Raw genomic sequence first — 18,299 nt, 5'->3', positions numbered from 1 at the left:
TGGTCTTTTGCTATTTATTCCTTTTCTTCCGTTCTTTTTCATTATATTTCCCATCACCCGAGCTGTGTCAACCGATTTGATAGTTTGAAATTATCTTGTGCTTTTAATTTTCTTGATGTGGCTGACGGGGTGGAGGGGAGGTGTAGCATATATGAGTTGCAAAGTGCAAGTAATGGTCGTGAAAAGGATGCACTCCCGCTTAGCATGTTTTCGTGCTTAGTTAGCTTCGTTGAATCCTGAGACACACGTATTTGTTTTTTCTTTTCCTTTCTCGCGTTATTGCCGCCTACACACTTCCTACATTACTGTCTTGTTCTTCATCTTTCTGGCTTTTCCATTTGTGACGGCTTGAATTAGTCTCCAGACTTAGTCAAACCAACCACGTGTCTTCGTAGCTTCAGTTTTTTTTTTTTGTTAAGGACTAGTAATCAAAGCGAATGTGAGAACACACATGTGCTGATGTCGTGACTTACGGCAATAGCGTCGTGTCTTTTCATCTTTTTTCATTGCTGCCAGGTTCTGTCGTCTCAGTGTTTTTCCTTCCCATTTCTTTCTATCATTTCATTGCCGCATTCTTTTTCTTCCATTGAAATCTAAGTTCTATTGATGGGGTTCGTTCTGTCTTTATACTTATCTAATTTGTTTGTATTCCCCACTCGTCATTTGATTTGGGTTGGAAAAATGGGCACGGCCCAGCCTTTCGTGATTAAAAAAAAATGTAACCGGCTGCAATTGTATTCGAACGAGACTGAACAGGGCGGCTCGTCGATTCTTCGAACTTCAATTTCTAGTAGCTCCTTTCATGGGGACCTAATTTACCCTCGCGTTCTTCCTGATTTTATCGTCGTGGCCTAAATAAAGCGGTTCGAGTGATGAAATCTTTCGCTTGCAACCGCGTGTTTTCATTGCCGTCTAACTAGTTTTGCCTCAATAGGAAGTGCGCAACCGAAAGCAAGTGGATTCCGCCCCTCTTGAAAGCCTGCTATAATGATAAGCAAATTCAGTGCAACCATGTACATTCGCTATTCTTGAACTATTCCGTCATGTGAACGCCGAAAGCTTCTATAGGTGCTCGCATTTATCGCACCAGATGTGCTCCTCAAGCTGCAGTATCTTCTTTTTTTTCACCAAGTTCATTTGCCTGACTCTATGAACGCCAGACTAGCAAGCTCGCTTGTGTAATCAGCCCGGTCTCACTCTCAACTTAGGAACGAGAAATGTACATTGAGATATAGATAACCGTACATCCACAGTGGTCTCATGACCGTGTAAAAATGCGACATTGACCTCAGTCAGCGTTACTTCTGTGGAGACCAAGCGAAGTGCTGAAAACTGAAGATGCTGAGGACAAGTATCTTTCAGTGATAACTTTCAGATATCTGATCACCTTCGCGACGTTTCCTGTGACTCGACAGGAGACCTGCCGAAGTATGTGTATGCGGACGTACGTACGTGCACACATTCTGGTCCGACGCGTCCCTATATTTGACATCGCAATAAAGAAAAAGAAGAAGGTTACAAAACACTGATTTATGTCTTCCCAAATTTTTCTGCCAATAAGCAGCACTTTCAGCTGATCAAACGCGGAAAAGCTACTATAGTGAACGCTGGCAAATGACGTTTGGCCGAAGTTGTTTTTGGGCTAGTTGGTACGTCCTAATGAAAGCGCCAAGGGCGCAAGCACATGCCTATGCAGCCTGTATTACGCAGCTAATGTGCATGCCAGAACAAGGTTGGTACCGGCGCTTTAATTTGTCTGGCCGTCTTCTCTTTTGTGTAGGCTGTGAGTTTCACGTGCGTCTGTTTACGCCCTTCACGCTGCTATTAAAACTGGCAAATCAGTTATGCAGAAATCCGCTAGGTGGAGTAAGTTCAACTAAAGCGAAGTTCAACTAAAGCGACCGTTGTATGTGGCCTTTTTAGACATTACAGGAGCCTACGACAACGTAGACCGCAACATCTTGTGGGATATTCTGGAAGGGGAAGGCTTAGGTAACGATTGTCTACAGCTTTTGAGAGAGATTTACCTAGAAAATACCGTTTGCGTCGAATGGGAAGGGATGAGGAGCGAGGAGAAAGTTCATATCAACAAGGGACTGAGGCAGGGGTGCCCTTTATCGCCGCTGCTGTTTATGCTGTGCATGGTGAGGATGGAGAGGGCGCTAGAAGGAAGTAATATCGATTTATTCTCTCATACAAACAGGCGGGTACAGTAATAGAGCAGCAACTCCCAGGTTTATTTTATGCGGACGACATTGTGTTGCTAGCTAACAAGCAAAGTGATTTGCAACGTCTGGCTAATATCTGTGGACAGGAAGGCAACAATTTGTGGTTTTAAATTTAGTGTTACAAAATCAGGTGTGATATTCAACGAAAACAGTGAACAGACAGTGGAGATACAGGGCCAAGAAATACCTCGTGTAACAGAATATAAATACCTTGGTATATAGATAAACGAAGGCAATTGATATATGGAAACACTGGAAAAAAACATTACAGTAAAGAGGAAGAGAAATACAGCCATAATGAAGCACAGAGCGCTATGGGCATACAATAGGTAAGAGGTCCTCCGAGGTATGTGGAAAGGTGTAATGGTTCGAGGACTTGCTTTTGGAAATGCGGTTGTTTGCTATAAATCAGGGGTACAATCAGGACTCGACGGGAACCAAAGGTCTGTGGGTCGCCACGCATTGGGCGCTCACGAGAAGACTACAAATGAAGCTGTGCAGGGTGATATGGGCTGGACTAGTTTTGAAGTGAGGGAAGCTCGCAATAAAATTGAGTATGAAGAACGGCTGAGGAATATGGAAGAAAGTAAATGGGCTGGGAGAGTGTTCAGCTATCTGTAGAGGAAAAACATTGATTCTCAGTGGAGGAAAAGAACTAGGAAGCTTAGCAGCAAGTATGCGGCCTGTAGGGTGGACAACACAGCAACAAAGAAGGTCAAGCGGAAAGTCAGAGAGGCTGAAATAATCTCATGGGTGGCGGCAATGGAAAAGAAACCTGCCATGAGTAACTACTTAAGAGGAAAAAATGAAATCAGGAAAGAAACCATTTACGATAACTCAAAGGGAAGCTCATTACTTTTCGAAGTGAGATCGGGATGCCTTAGAACACGCACCTATAAAGCGAGATATAAGAAGGAAGAAGAAGCATGTGCTTGCTGCGGTAAAGCTAGGGAAACTACGGAGCATGTTTTATTAGAATGTGAAGACGTCTACCCAGCGGTCGATTTAGGCACCACTGGCCTCCTTGAAGCCCTTGGGTTCAGAGAGAGCAGTGGTAAAGCAAACATGTCCGCAATAGACATTAGTAAGAGGCGACTGGGGGATTGGTGGAAGAAAAGTAGGGAAACGACAAAAGACGGAGACGTACAAAAGCACAGTTCGCAATAGGGGATCAGAAAATTTGGTAGTGGTAGTTCATAGTGTATTTTTTTTTCCTTTTCATTGTTTAACCTAGGTAGGATATTAGGCAGTATAGTAGCAAGAGCTTGGTGGCGCAACCCACCACCCCGTTCCAAAGGGGACGCTCATAATATCCATCCATCCATCCATCCATCCATCCATCCATCCATCCATCCGAATAATTGTCATGCGCCGGAGGTTATCTTTGTAGCTTCGATCGACTTTCTCATGGATAACAATTCTCCAATTGCACAGTCACTACATTCATTGCATTCCATAACAGGCAGCTTTAGAATAGCGTTTGCAACCAAACGTAAACGCGTTACGTACGTAAAGAAAGAGCGCCTTCCTTACGGCGCATGCTCCGAACGTTATTGGGTTTCTGTGATCTACGTGCGCTATGACAACGTACGTTATTCTACGAGTTGAACGTTCGTAATGTTTACGGACGCCAAGAAATAGCGTTGTCAAACCTGGCAGCTCCCATGGCTCCCGCTTCAGCGTGAATTCTCGTGATGGCTACGCTCTCACTCGCGTTGATCGCCAATAACTATTGTAATGAGATTTCGCTTTCTCTAAACTCATTTGAAAGATTAGTTATGAGCGCATAGCGCGCGCGCCCATTTTCTGAGGTCGTTCTGCGATTCTGGCGCCCGTAGACCTAACAAGACGCGTCCGCATAGCAACAGCAGGATGGTTGCTAATGGATCGTCTTGGCTTGGATACGTTTTGCACGAGGCACCAGACGGCGCCCTGTTTTATAACGTCTTCTTTAAGTTCTTGTTTCCGTACGGTGAACTAAAAGACTTGAAAAAGACTTGAAAAAGACTTGAAAAAGACTTGAAAAGAAGAGGTGCCTTAGTTTAACCTACGAAAGGCGACAAACACTGTTCTAAAACTGCCTGATGTCTGTGGGCGTGCGAGATATGAAGTCACTCCAAAGAGTGTATCATCAGAAGCCAACAAACAAAGACACCAATTAGGGCAACACAGGGGAATTTACTTGTACTTACTAATTGAAATAAAGAAATGATAAATTATTGGAAATAAAAGTGGATTAAAAAACAACTTGCCGCAGGTGGAGAACGATCGCAGGTCTTCGCATTACGCGTGTGATGTTCTACCAATTGAGCTACCGCGGCGCCGTCTTCCCATCCACTTTCTGGGGTATTTATGTGTTACTACTAAAACTAACCCTGGGAGTGTTAGCCAGCGCCACCACACATAAACCTTGGCGGCGGATGGGGAACATCCTTTCTGCCGCAGGCGTCACTAGTATACGTGATCTTTTTGGGTGAAGGCGACTGGTCAATAAACCCACAGGTCCTACCTGAAGGCCTCAATGGTGCCGAATTCGAGACCCTCGTTATGTAGTGACCGAGAAGAAAGGGGGTTAACCGAGGGGCCCCATTTTTATTAATCATATCAGAAGAAGCCAACAAACAAAGACACATATCAGGACAACACAGGGAAGTTACTTGTACTTCCCAATTTGTTTTTTTTTGTTCATCCACTTTCATTTCCATTAATTGATCATTTCTTTATTTCAATTAGTAAGTACAAGTAATTTCCGTTGTACTGTCCAAACTAGTGTCTTTGTTGAATTCTTATGATATGATTAATAAATATAGGGCCCCTCGGTTAACGCCCTTTCTTCTCGTTCACTCCAAAGAGTGTAGGAACTCGCACCCGTTTGTCGTGCGCGCCGAATGACAGCAGCGTCGGAAAGAAAGAAGCGAGGGAGTATAGGAGGACAGGGCTGGCTGCGAACCGTTTAGCCGGTGCTCGGAGCCTCAAATTACCCAAAAGATTTAATTACCTCGGTATTTTGGTGTATGCATGTCCCGTGTTGAGAAAGTTAAATAGAGCTCGCAGGCAACTGCTGTACGGTTTCGGCGACGGAAGGACACACAAAAAAATGCGAATTCTTCAAGGCACTTTGTCTGCCTGCAAGGGGTCAGCAAGAAAACTTTTTCAGGGGCACAGAGGTTTCAGATGCGCGTCGCTTAACTATCTCGCATAAAATCACTCTCACTACAGCATGGCTCATCCCTAATTACGTGCGCTCACTTCCCTCTGATGGAGCTAAGTGCAAGGAGGTCAGCAAGAAGTGGTGTCTATTCGCAAACCGCTCGACACAGCGTGCACGGAAATAAGTTCGTTTACCCTTTTGTTTACCTCGCACTTCGGTCAGTGGCACGGCGCACACACATACGCTACAAGGTTAGCGAAATAGCTACCATAACTTGTTCCTAATCATGCTACATATAAACACACGACTGAGAAAAACATTCATCGCGAGCAGCCGGAGCTACATTAGCCACGGTAAGCCTGTGGTGCGGCTTACTTACTTTGTGGCGTCCAACCTTCACTATCTGCACTTTCTTGTTTGCCTAATCAATGATCTTAGTGCCTGCCTGGAGTTCAATTTCGTTTCCTCGCAATGACTGGGGTCGGGTATCGAGCGCCACTGGTCGTTTACCGGGGAGACAGCATTGTTGGAGAGTAGGGAAAACTAAGCAACAGATCGATTCAACCAGGTAATCCTGAATGATTGGATCGATATCACAGATCGAAGAGCTCATTTTCTAAGCACGACAGCTATGCGCGTTTGGCTGCTCGTGTTGTTCCCCGCAAAACGTTAAGAGACCTCTGATTGGCTTTCGTGGCCGCACAATTATCTGGCTTGCACTAACAATGACTGATTTCGATTTGTGCAAAATAAATGAAATACTTCACAGCGATAAGCGTAAAACTGAACGTAGGAGATGCGTGTACTCAGCTTGGAAAGCTATCACAAGAAAAGAAAATTTGCTTTCTGTGTTTGATTTTTTTTTTTTTTTTTTTGCGGTTACCGTCAAAGTTTGTCAGCAAGTTAAGGAGTGAGAGCAGGTGTTCCGTGTGTCCCTGCGCCGATAATACTAGAGCCATCGTCCACAAAAAGTACTTCTTTAGACACGCATTGTGGTAGTTTACTTCCGCTACAAAGAGGCGACTGATCAATGCGCATTTTCTAAATATAAAAGGTGATGTCCTGCCATTTGTTTTCGGACAACGGCCTAATGAAGCTTCTACAGATATCGCAGGCTGCTTACAAATTAACATTTACATCGACCAACTAGTTCATGCGCAAGTAGGAAACTTGGTCGAATCAAAAGATAGTGAGCCCTTTCAACAATCACCGAGTCAAAATGGAAAGGGTACCACCCACCGCATACGCTAAAGAAGTCGTGCCGCGCGTTTCTATACGGGGGGCCTCAACCGCAGAGTTGCCAGTCGCTGACAGCTATGGAGGAGGCTCTGGGGTCCAAAGTCGAGGACGACAGCAAAGCGATAGCATTCGATTTGGGGTTTTAGCACCTATTCTTGTCGCCTCTATTTTATAACCAGCGAACTCTAGAAACTTTCGTTTGCTGGTCCCAAAAAATCAGCAATCGGAATTTCTTGCCTGATTCACCATATTAGCTGCAGCGCTCTATCTACCGGCACACATCCGAAAGCAGGACATTGCTATCGTACAAGCTCTTCTCTGCGACTGTACAGGGTCAAGTGAGCGCTGAACAAACTTCATGTGACCAGGCGCGTGTACGGGTAAAAAAATCACGAATGTGTGGACGCCCGTTAGTAATCACAAACGTTACGCGTGGCATAGAGACAATGGAAAAAATACAGAGCTCTAATTTAGTTGGCATCAATAAGTTGCTGTTAGGAGATAATACACCATTCTTCAATTTGGCCATGAATATGTGACATTTCAGAGGAGAATTCAGATATCAGGTCGATCTGATTACGAGTGGTATTTCCGCTCGAATGCTAGTAACTGTCGCTTCATTTGAAATTGTATTTTCGATAGCAATACTTTCTATTGGGCTCCTTGGTCTGCATTATTTTCGTGGTTTTATTATAAAATCCTATTTTCTAACAACATCTTTGCAGGCAGACGTATACGTGTCATGTCTCTCTTTGAAGTACACACCTATTCAGCATTTTGCTTATTGTTACAAAAATAGTTTCGTTCAGTATTCTATCTCAGTTGAGTTCGATATCATAGAGTTAAGAGCTGAACGTTCTCTGTCTTCACTTCGTTTCCGTCTGTTGTCTTTCTGTCGTGCGGCCATTCATAATGAATGAGGGTAACATAACATTGACTATTTGGAGAGAAAACCAAGCTACCCGTGGCTTCCATTCCGGCGAGGACCGGAGAAATTTTAAAGTTTTCTTGTTTTTTTGTCATTGAAGAGCGGTACATGTTCAGTTGCACATGCCCAGTAACCTAAGTTGCCGTCAAAGAGGTTCGTTGAAGAGCAGCACACACCCAGTGGCAGATACCCAGTGACCCAAGGGGTCGTCAAATTGGAGAAATAACGTTGCCGCTAAATCGGATAATAGCGCACAGACCGAGTGGAGTTCGGCATTGTTTGTGCGGACGGCTGCATGCAAGGGTCGCGCGGGGTGGTCAAAAGAGACGCGTGGTTCGACACCAAAACGGCGGTGATTTATAGCCATCAGGGGTGGGGGACCCGCGGTCTACGAAGAGCGCGTAGGCGGGGTGACTGTGTGTCAGGCTTCCGCCAGTCGGTTCGCGGAAGCAATGCCCTGGCCTTGAAGTCATAGAGTTTCTCACTATAACACCTAGAGGGTAATCTGGCGCCACCGTCTGTGGGAGTTTCTTAAGGAGGCACCGTGCCGTCATGGGAATGACGGTATATGTGTCTGCGAGGCTCGTGTTGGCTGGTGTTGTAAGAGGATTCGTCTAAAACTTGGATATGGCTACGCAAATAACGCGTTCTCAAAGTAAAATCTTCATAAAATGTTTCCATTCACGCATATTACATCTTTACTCACCCACGATGCGTGACCAAGCGAAGAAAAGCAAGAACAGACGACCAACTGTTTCAAAGCGAGCGCGAACCTTGTCGTCTGTCCTCCAACTTTAGCGGCCCGCTGATACTTTTTACGTAACATGTAGTCGTACACACAATAACAAGTTCTCATAGTTAAACAAAACATGTTTTCGCGTAATAATAAAGCTAAAACAGCTTTTTACGTGCTGTTTTAGTAGAAAATGAATCATTGGGACAAACGGAACGGTACTTGCCAAGCGCGTCTTCAAGGTGTCCTGTCTCTACGAGAACGATGCCAATCCGAATCCACAATATACCGGCATTCCCATGCATACCACAGCGCAGCAGCGCCAGATATCCCTCTAGGTAATGTAGTGAGAAACTATGCTTGAAGTCAACCCCTTGTCACTGAACCGCACCATGCCACGACATTCGCAAACTGTCCAGATGCCCCAACAGAGCGTGGAAGTGCTTTCTTCGGGGAAGTGTGTCTTTTGCGAGGTTGTGAGACAAAAGGGGACTCGTTGCACTGCAAAGGATTTGTGGCAACGGCCTGGACGTATTGGAACTCCCGATAGTGTCACCTTGGAGCCCCGTTGTGTGCACACTGCGCGCACCGCAGTGTGATTGGACGAACGATGGGGCGAGGGGGTTGCTGGGGATGCTTTTAGGTACGTGCTGGGCCGTTGGAGGGGATTCGGTGGAGATTCGGCTAAGAAAGAAGGCCAAAATTCTAACCTTGGACTCGTAGTTTGATGTCCGTGTAAATACTTTCCATTCTATCGCTTGCCTGCTCTATCTTAAATAAACAGTTAACCCCTTTGCAATCAGCGTCATTGGTTTGCCTACTGTAACGTGACTTCGCGAAATCCACAACATCTTCAAGTTTCCCTCACTGACATCGAGGCGAACATCAACTGACCGAAAAGCGGGAAAGTTCTCAAATAATCGTGATCGCATTGAATACCATCGTTAGTTGCCTTATCATTCTTCAAGCAAGAAAAAGAGAGGGGAAATATTGTTCAGAAGTAGAAGGGGAGATTGACTCTTCTTTTCTTCTACCTTGAGGGTTAGATAAAAGGGGTTATATTAGAGGTGACGTTGTGGACGAAGAGCTTTAATAAATTGTCAGTCAGATGAATTTTTCATGGCCTCGACGCCAGCCATGCGCAGCGCAGGAATGCAAATATAAAACCGATGGCTTTGCAACTGGATTTACAGTCTTGCCAAGGTCCCTGTGATAAGTCTTCTCTAAGCGGTGGACTACCAATTTCGGGCAAAGAATCAGCAAATTTTGCCTAATCGTGTGCGTATTAGCAGACAAACATAAAGGACTTCGTGACTGTTCCTGATATGTGACAGCGAGGGGATTTGGGTGAGCCGGTACCCGTTGAAGTAATTGAATTTATTGTTCTGTAAACATCACGCATGAACAGCACACGCGAGGCCTCGCTGATACCTCTGCGGCATTCAGAAAGACATAGTAGAATTGAACATGCTTTTTGTCGCCGTTCTCATACTCACATTGACGAGAGATTTAGCGTACCCTCCCAGCGAATGCTGAGAGAGCACTTGTGCAATTAATTGTCGAGGGGGTTTCAAGCAAACGAAAATTGATTAACGATGACACTCTAGATTAATGTTGATGTGTTACGGTTTGCATTCCCGTTCCATTGGCACGAACACTTTCCTTCCATTTCATCATCATCATCATCATCAGCCTGGTTACGCCCACTGCAGGGCAAAGGCCTCTCCCATACTTCTCCAACAACCCCGGTCATGTACTAATTGCGGCCATGCCGTCCCTGCAAACTTCTTAATCTCATCCGCCCACCTAACTTTCTGCCGTCCCCTGCTACGCTTCCCTTCCCTTGGGATCCAGTCCGTAACCCTTAATGACCATCGGTTATCTTCCCTCCTCATTACATGTCCTGCCCATGCCCATTTCTTTTTCTTGATTTCAACTAAGATGTCATTAACTCGCGTTTGTTCCCTCACCCAATCTGCTCTTTTCTTATCCCTTAACGTTACACCTATCATTCTTCTTTCCATAGCTCGTTGCGTCGTCCTCAATTTGAGTAGAACCCTTTTCGTAAGCCTCCAGGTTTCTGCCCCGTAGGTGAGTACTGGTAAGACACAGCTATTATACACTTTTCTCTTGAGGGATAATGGCAACCTGCTGTTCATAATCTGAGAATGCCTGCCAAACGCACCCCAGCCCATTCTTATTCTTCTGATTATTTCCGTCTCATGATCCGGATCCGCCGTCACTACCTGCCCTAAGTAGATGTATTCCCTTACGACTTCCAGTGCCTCGCTGCCTATTGTAAATTGCTGTTCTCTTCCGAGACTGTTAAACATTACTTTAGTTTTCTGCAGATTAATTTTTAGACCCACTCTTCTGCTTTGCCTCTCCAGGTCAGTGAGCATGCATTGCAATTGGTCCCCTGAGTTACTAAGCAAGGCAATATCATCAGCGAATCGCAAGTTACTAAGGTATTCTCCATTAATTTTTATCCCCAATTCTTCCCAATCCAGGTCTCTGAATACCTCCTGTAAACACGCTGTGAATAGCATTGGAGAGATCGTATCTCCCTGCCTGACGCCTTTCTTTATTGGGATTTTGTTGCTTTCTTTATGGAGGACTACGGTGGCTGTGGAGCCGCTATAGATATTTTTCAGTATTTTTACATACGGCTCGTCTACACCCTGATTCCTTAATGCCTCCATGACTGCTGAGGTTTCGACAGAATCAAACGCTTTCTCATAATCAATGAAAGCTATATATAAGGGTTGGTTATATTCCGCACATTTCTCTATCACCTGATTGATAGTGTGAATATGATCTATTGTTGAGTAGCCTTTACGGAATCCTGCCTGGTCCTTTGCTTGACAGAAGTCTAAGGTGTTCCTGATTCTATTTGCGATTACCTTAGTAAATATTTTGTAGGCAACGGACAGTAAGCTGATCGGTCTATAATTTTTCAAGTCTTTGGCGTCCCCTTTCTTATGGATTAGGATTATGTTAGCGTTCTTCCAAGATTCCGGTACGCTCGACGTCATGAGGCATTGCGTATACAGGGTGGCCAGTTTCTCTAGAACAATCTGCCCGCCATCCTTCAACAAATCTGCTGTTACCTGATCCTCCCCAGCTGCCTTCCCCCTTTGCATTTCTCCCAAGGCTTTCTTTACTTCTTCCGGCGTTACCTTTGGGACTTCGAATTCCTCTAGACTATTTTCTCTTCCATTATCGTCGTGGGTGCCACTGGTACTGTATAAATCTCTATAGAACTCCTCAGCCACTTGAACTATCTCATCCATATTAGTAATGATATTGCCGGCTTTGTCTCTTAACGCATACATCTGATTCTTGCCAATTCCTAGTTTCTTCTTCACTGTTTTTAGGCTTCCGCCGTTCCTGAGAGCATGTTCAATTCTATCCATATTATACTTCCTTATGTCAGCTGTCTTACGCTTGTTGATTAACTTCGAAAGTTCTGCCAGTTCTATTCTAGCTGTAGGGTTAGAGGCTTTCATACATTGGCGTTTCTTGATCAGATCTTTCGTCGCCTGCGATAGTTTACTGGTATCCTGCCTAATCGAGTTACCACCGACTTCCATTGCACACTTCTTAATGATGCCCACAAGATTGTCGTTCATTGCTTCAACACTAAGGTCCTCTTCATGAGTTAAAGCCGAATACCTGTTCTGTAGCTTGATCTGGAATTCCTCTATTTTCCCTCTTACCGCTAACTCATTGATCGGCTTCTTATGTACCAGTTTCTTCCGTTCCCTCCTCAGGTCTAGGCTAATTCGAGTTCTTACCATCCTGTGGTCACTGCAGCGCACCGTGCCGAGCACGTCCACATCTTGTATGATGCCAGGGTTAGCGCAGAGTATGAAGTCTATTTCATTTCTAGTCTCGCCGTTCGGGCTCCTCCACGTCCACTTTCGGCTATCCCGCTTGCGAAAGAAAGTATTCATTATCCTCATATTATTCTGTTCCGCAAACTCGACTAATAACTCCCCCCTGCTATTCCTAGTGCATATGCCATATTCCCCCACTGCCTTGTCTCCAGCCTGCTTCTTGCCTACCTTGGCATTAAAGTCGCCCATTAGTATAGTGTATTTGGTTTTCACTCTACCCATCGCCGATTCCACGTCTTCATAGAAGCATTCGACTTCCTGGTCATCATGACTGGATGTAGGGGCGTAGACCTGTACAATCTTCATTTTGTACCTCTTATTAAGTTTAACAACAAGACCTGCCACCCTCTCGTTAATGCTATAGAATTCCTGTATGTTGCCAGCTATATTCTTATTAATCAGGAATCCGACTCCTAGTTCTCTTCTTTCCTCTAGGCCGCGGTAGCACAGGACGTGCCCGCTTTTTAGCACTGTATATGCTTCTTTTGGCCTCCTAACTTCACTGAGCCCTATTATATCCCATTTACTGCCCTCTAATTCCTCCAATAGCACTGCTAGACTCGCCTCACTAGATAACGTTCTAGCGTTAAACGTTGCCAGGTTCATATTCCAATGGCGGCCTGTCCGGAGCCAGTGATTCTTAGCACCCTCTGCAGCGTCGCACGTCTGACCGCCGCCGTGGTCAGTAGCTTCGCAGCTGCTGGGGACTGAGGGCCGGGGTTTGATTGTTGTGTTCATATAGGAGGTTGTGGCCAAGTACTGCACCAGGGTGGCCAATCCTGCTCTGGTGAGGGAGTGCGTTACCGGTTCTGGTCACCGGGATCAGGCCACACTCCAGGCCTGTTTGTGCAATTTTATCAACACGCGGATTTTTTTTTTTTTTTAATCCGGTGGAAAATTGCCGGCACCGGGATTCGAACCACGGACCTCTTGCACGCGAGGCGGGTGTTCTACCTCTACGCCACCGCTGCACCTCTTTCCATTTAGGCAACCTCTATTAAAGATTGCTATTTAGAACAGTGAACTTCGCATTTGTCTATGGGTGTGTTTCTAATATGCATTATTTTTAGTTGGCTGAAAAGCGCGCATGACTGCGGCTGATATTTAACAATATAACATCCAGCCAAACCTCTTTCTTTGTTGTTTGTTTCTGTGCCTTCCTTAAAAGAACAAATTGTGAGGAAAATGAATAAGTTTGGAATCAACTGCGCAAGAGCCTGGCGGTATGTTTGCACATATCGTAATAAAGGTCACGCGCGCAGAGTTCTATGTAGCCCCGTAATGCTGCCGACGCGTCAGCAAAAGAGATGCGCGTCTGTAAGAGGCCCTCAGGGCTGAAAACTCAAAATGCCTTATACTCTGAAGCAGAAGTGTTGCATTGCTACCGTTGGTTGGCACTTTTAACCACTGCGTAATTTTCGCAATGTATTAATATTCCGTTGTCAGACGTCGTTACTATAACGACTCATGTGGAGCTCACAGCCAGTTGTCCAGTGTGCCATAGCTCACTCACTTCACTGCTGACTAACCCAACCTTGCCTTAAGTGATAAAATTTTATGCAAATTTGATGACGATCGACTTATACGCTACCACCTACAGTGCCTACATCCGGATGAACGTTTCTCGAAGGAATCGTACGCTCTAGAAATATTTGGCCGTGCTGTACCTCGTATATAGCAGTAGGTTTATTACTCAAGTGACGCATCGCATGTCTTAATGTCACACATCAGCTTCATCGGCAAGGACGTGCACCTAGCCCTTCATGCCAAGCTTGCGGACACTAAAGTTAAATGCTTCAGTACTGTCTGTTAGAATGCTCGAATTTCCGAAGTTGTCGCGGTGTGCTGCTCAGAAAGCTACAGCAACTTAATCTTACTCCAACAGTATTTAACAAATTTCTCTTTCCAAGAGGTCGTTCTTCAACTTGACATGAAGGTCACGAAGCTGCGCTGAAATTCTTGTCAACCACGGGACTGTACTCTCATCTGTAATGCCCGAGCTCTGATTTTGGCATGTGTTGTGATGCGCCCTCCTATTTTTTTCTTTCGTCATCTTCTTGCTTTCGTATTTCTTTCTCTTTTCTATTCCCCTCTTCGAGTGGGTAAGCGTGGTGTACATTTTATGAGACACCACGCTTGTCCTTTTTCTCTGTTTGTGGCGTTTATATGGGTTTGCGTAATTAATAATAATAATAATTCAATCAATATAAAATTAGCCGAGCGAGCACGAACCTTTCGTTGATTCGAGTACTTTTGTTTTACATTTATCATAAGTTCAGATCCGCCGCAGTAAATTGGTTTAGAGCCGTTGGAACTCCTGAAGTATGCTGAGTTTCTTTTGTTCTCTTATGACATGGGTTAATCTCACTTAATTGCGCGCACGTCTGCAAGTACGCGCAATATTAGCCACTGCATGCAAAGGGCAATGGCCCCGCCTTTACGTATGGTGTTCGCTAACAACAGCAATGGTGAGAGTGCTGTGGATCCCGGCCGGGGTGGTCGCATTTCGATGGGGGCAGAATGCAAAGACGCCCGTGTGCCGTACATTTGGGGGCCATTAAAGATCCCCTGGTGGTCGAAATTAATCCGGAGTCCATCATTACGGCGGCCCCATAATCAAAGGGTGGTTTCAACACGTAAAACCCAAGAATTCAGAGCGCTGTGGAATACCAAGGCAGACGCGTGGTGACGTATAATGTCTTTCGCTGGGTTTCGATACGTGGCGACCGTCTGTTTTTGCATAATGGTATTCAAGAACTGTGCTCAACAGCAGAGAGCGGCCAGTGGCGAAATTCGCTTCTCGCAGCGCTATTCACGATGTCAGTTGATTCAGATTTCATTATAAAAACGCTTCACCGGTGCTATCGAGAAGAATCGAAACCCAGCCAAGTCTTTCAATCTGTCAGCAACAGAAGGACGAAATACCGTTTTTTTCCGACTGGAAACGTTAATTTTCTCTCTTATGGCGCAGAAAGGAATGAGGTAAGCATACTGAACCAATCAGGTCGGTGAGAACTCATTCCTAGAAGCCTTGCGAATGAAATAGTGCGCACAATCAATTCATTCGTGCTCTTCCCGGCCGTTTACCCGCGTCACTCATATTTTCACTGCACCTTGGGAAGGCAGAGGAAACATTAAATATTTCCACCGCAAGTGAGGCTCTATTTCGGCTCTCCCTAGTTTGAGAGACAACTGCTTGGCGGTGCGCATATTTTTCTTCAAATTGCAATATCTACGACTGCACTTGCTTCCAACACCTCCATAGCTGCGTACTCAGTTCACAGCGAGCGTTTCAATATGATCACCAGAAGATAATGAAGCAGAGAGGCGTCGTTATAAAACTATTCCGAATGCTACACTATGCGTGTACGAAAGCTTGAAAGGTAGAACATCATCGTCCGCCAAATCCAGATGCAATAATTTTTTTTATTGCAACATCATTTATATGGGCACTCACTGACGAATTGCGCCGTCACTTTCCCTGTGATATTCGATATGAAGTCAAAGTGTGATATTCGATATAAAGTCAAAGTGTGATAAGGATGACCAGCCCACGCGCCGTATGCTGCGGGTGTGAAGGTAGGCATATGAGGGTGACTTCAGAGAAAGGGTGGCTTGATGTACGCCGTCTTCCCGCCCGCCCAAGGTTGTAGGTCACGTGATCAAGCGCGCTAGGAGAGGAGACTGGGCGTTTGCAGCCAAGGTATGTGTAAACTGGTAGCGAAGCTTCCATAGAAGCCCACATGTCAAGAAAATGGCGGCTGGTAGCAACCGTCGCTATCTACGTATCGTGAGAACAACTAAGAGCAAGCAAAAAAAAGGGAGGTGACGTCACAATTGGAAATGGCAATGACGTCAAGATCATACGCTGCTTCGCGCGAAAGTTTGAATTTCTTTAGCGTCCGGCATTACGGCCGCTACGACAGCAGTTATTTTTCTTCTGAGGCCGAGGCGAGCTTGCGACTCGCCTCAGCTGAAACGCCATCGCGTCCTTTAACAATTAGGAGTGGCGTATGTCTTAATGTGAATGTAATTACCCTATTGCAAAACCCAGTACCCAGTATCCAGTGCGCCGGAATATGGGCCCAGTGCCGCGCGCTGGATGCTGGGGCGCCGGGCAGGCGCGGCGTACTGGGAGGCGCTGGCTACTGGTACGAAAAACAGCTCTAGCGCGTTAAATACGCGGTGCCTGTACACCGTATACATACTTTTTGAATACATAAAGCAACAGAGAGCGCTTTAGTGCAATAAAAAAAAAAAGTTCTCCGACCAAGATTCGATCGTCCAACCTACAGGTCTGAAGCCCGGTACTTCACGGCCACGTCACGCCAGCATTTTTTTTTTTTTTATTTCCAGCTTGGCTACAAGTTTCAAAAGAGTTGAGTGGCCATAGATTAACGAGTGTGATCTATGGCCACGCCACGCCCCGCCAGGCCAGCAGATGAACATGAGCGGATAATTTGCCATGTCAAAATCGAAAAGCCGTTTTAGTTTCGCAGAGATACGTGACATGGTAGATGCGCTATCGCCCAGCAACTAAAACTCACGCCTGTACTACAAGGAAAAATTTGCTGTCCGTATTCAGTAGTATGCTCGGAAGTGCCACAACATCGATTTTCACTTGCGATTGGTATTTCAACTTCGAAAAAAATCCTAAATGAACCGCCGAACCGGGACGCTGTATGGGCTGTTACTGCCGATTTCGATAGCCGTTTCTTGTTCTTCACGCGAGGGATATGCAACGCTCTCTTAGTTCAGTAATGCCTTTCAGTCAACACGTCTGTCTAGTCATATATCTTCGTCAGAGAAGCGCAGGATAGTGCTGGGAGCCTTCGGCGACAGTACATATACCTGCGTTTATGATGCGTCACATCGGCACTCATCACTTCTTGTGCTGGCACTGTAGACATGAAAAAATGGTTTATTTGAGAACACCGATGCGAAAGCCGAAATATAGAGTAATTTATTCTTGTTAGACTTCTTGATTCCTGAGCATAGACGCGCCGATAGCGTGCAGACGGACTCGGCAGATACGCTAAGCCTGAGCTTCGGTGGGGACCGAGCTCGGCGCGGGTAGCTGGCGAAAGCTAAAATGTGTGTATTTGAGCCTCAGAACTTTTTTTTTGTATAATAGGGAAAGTGGAAGCGCACGAATCACCTCAGCTTTGTTATCGGTGCAACAATATCAGTCAGCGGTAGGCTTCGAACTCGGGGTCCGTTCGCGCGTGTGAACAACTTCTGCATTTCATGTCCACTCCACAACACTGCGACAACTCCCAGTCATATGTTACGTGTGAACTACTAAAGATCTCGGCGTCCTCTGCGTTTGCGTGGTTTCGTTCAAGAATTTAGCGATCCGCCCAGTCAAAAGGACAAATGCAAAAAACGAAAGTGATCTTCAGTGTCAAATGTGCATGAATAAACAAAGCAGCTCACGCACCTTTATTCCGAGCCGCGACACGACATAGTTTTATGACCCCAAGATATAGCGTTATTTAGGACAAGAGACTAGTATCAAGCGATGAAATTGTATGAAGCATATAATATTCAGCAGCGCTCGTCCTTACGTACTGGAACCAGCGTGGCACAAACACAACCAGCGCAGTTTCCAGTGCGAACCAGCGAACTGCAGCGCGAACTAGTGCCTGTACAGCACAAACCAGTGCGCCCCAGCGTCATGGTGGTGGAACCAGCGTCTCATCCAGTGTGACCCAGCTCTTATCCAGCGTTCTCACTGATGTCCCAGTGATACCCAGCAAGCGCCAGCGTATCCAGTGCGATCCAGTGCCAAAAAGAAAAAAAAACGCGCTGGTTTCACACTAGCAGGCACTGAAAGACGTTGGTTTTTGCACTAGGGTAGGCTGTTAATTGACGGCGATCGCTCCAGTAGCTTCATTAGGATAGTGAGCGAATAGGATGGAAATAAATGACACTCCCACAGAGGTTTCAAAAGCAACTTACGTTTTAGTCGTCTAGAATAAGGAAGCCATATAATTGACCAAACAAAACATGTTTGAATTCATGAAAAGTATTATGGCCAGCAGACAGTCGTAATGTATAGCAACATATGCGGATCCTTTTCACAGACTCATTCCTAATTCCTTGCGACAACATCTGTTCA

At 45.5% G+C, this 18,299-nt stretch overlaps 1 protein-coding gene across 1 annotated transcript in view; it reads left to right on the top strand.

The window, feature by feature from the left end:
- The window catches only part of LOC126542335 (uncharacterized), a 406,338-nt gene that overhangs the window by 200,793 nt on the left and 187,246 nt on the right, over positions 1 to 18,299 (top strand). The gene's annotated exons all lie outside the window — the stretch shown is intronic.

The sequence above is a fragment of the Dermacentor andersoni genome, chromosome 3 (assembly GCF_023375885.2).
Source record: "Dermacentor andersoni chromosome 3, qqDerAnde1_hic_scaffold, whole genome shotgun sequence".
Lineage (NCBI taxonomy): Eukaryota > Metazoa > Arthropoda > Arachnida > Ixodida > Ixodidae > Dermacentor > Dermacentor andersoni.
This window is presented reverse-complemented; position numbering and strand designations above follow the sequence as displayed.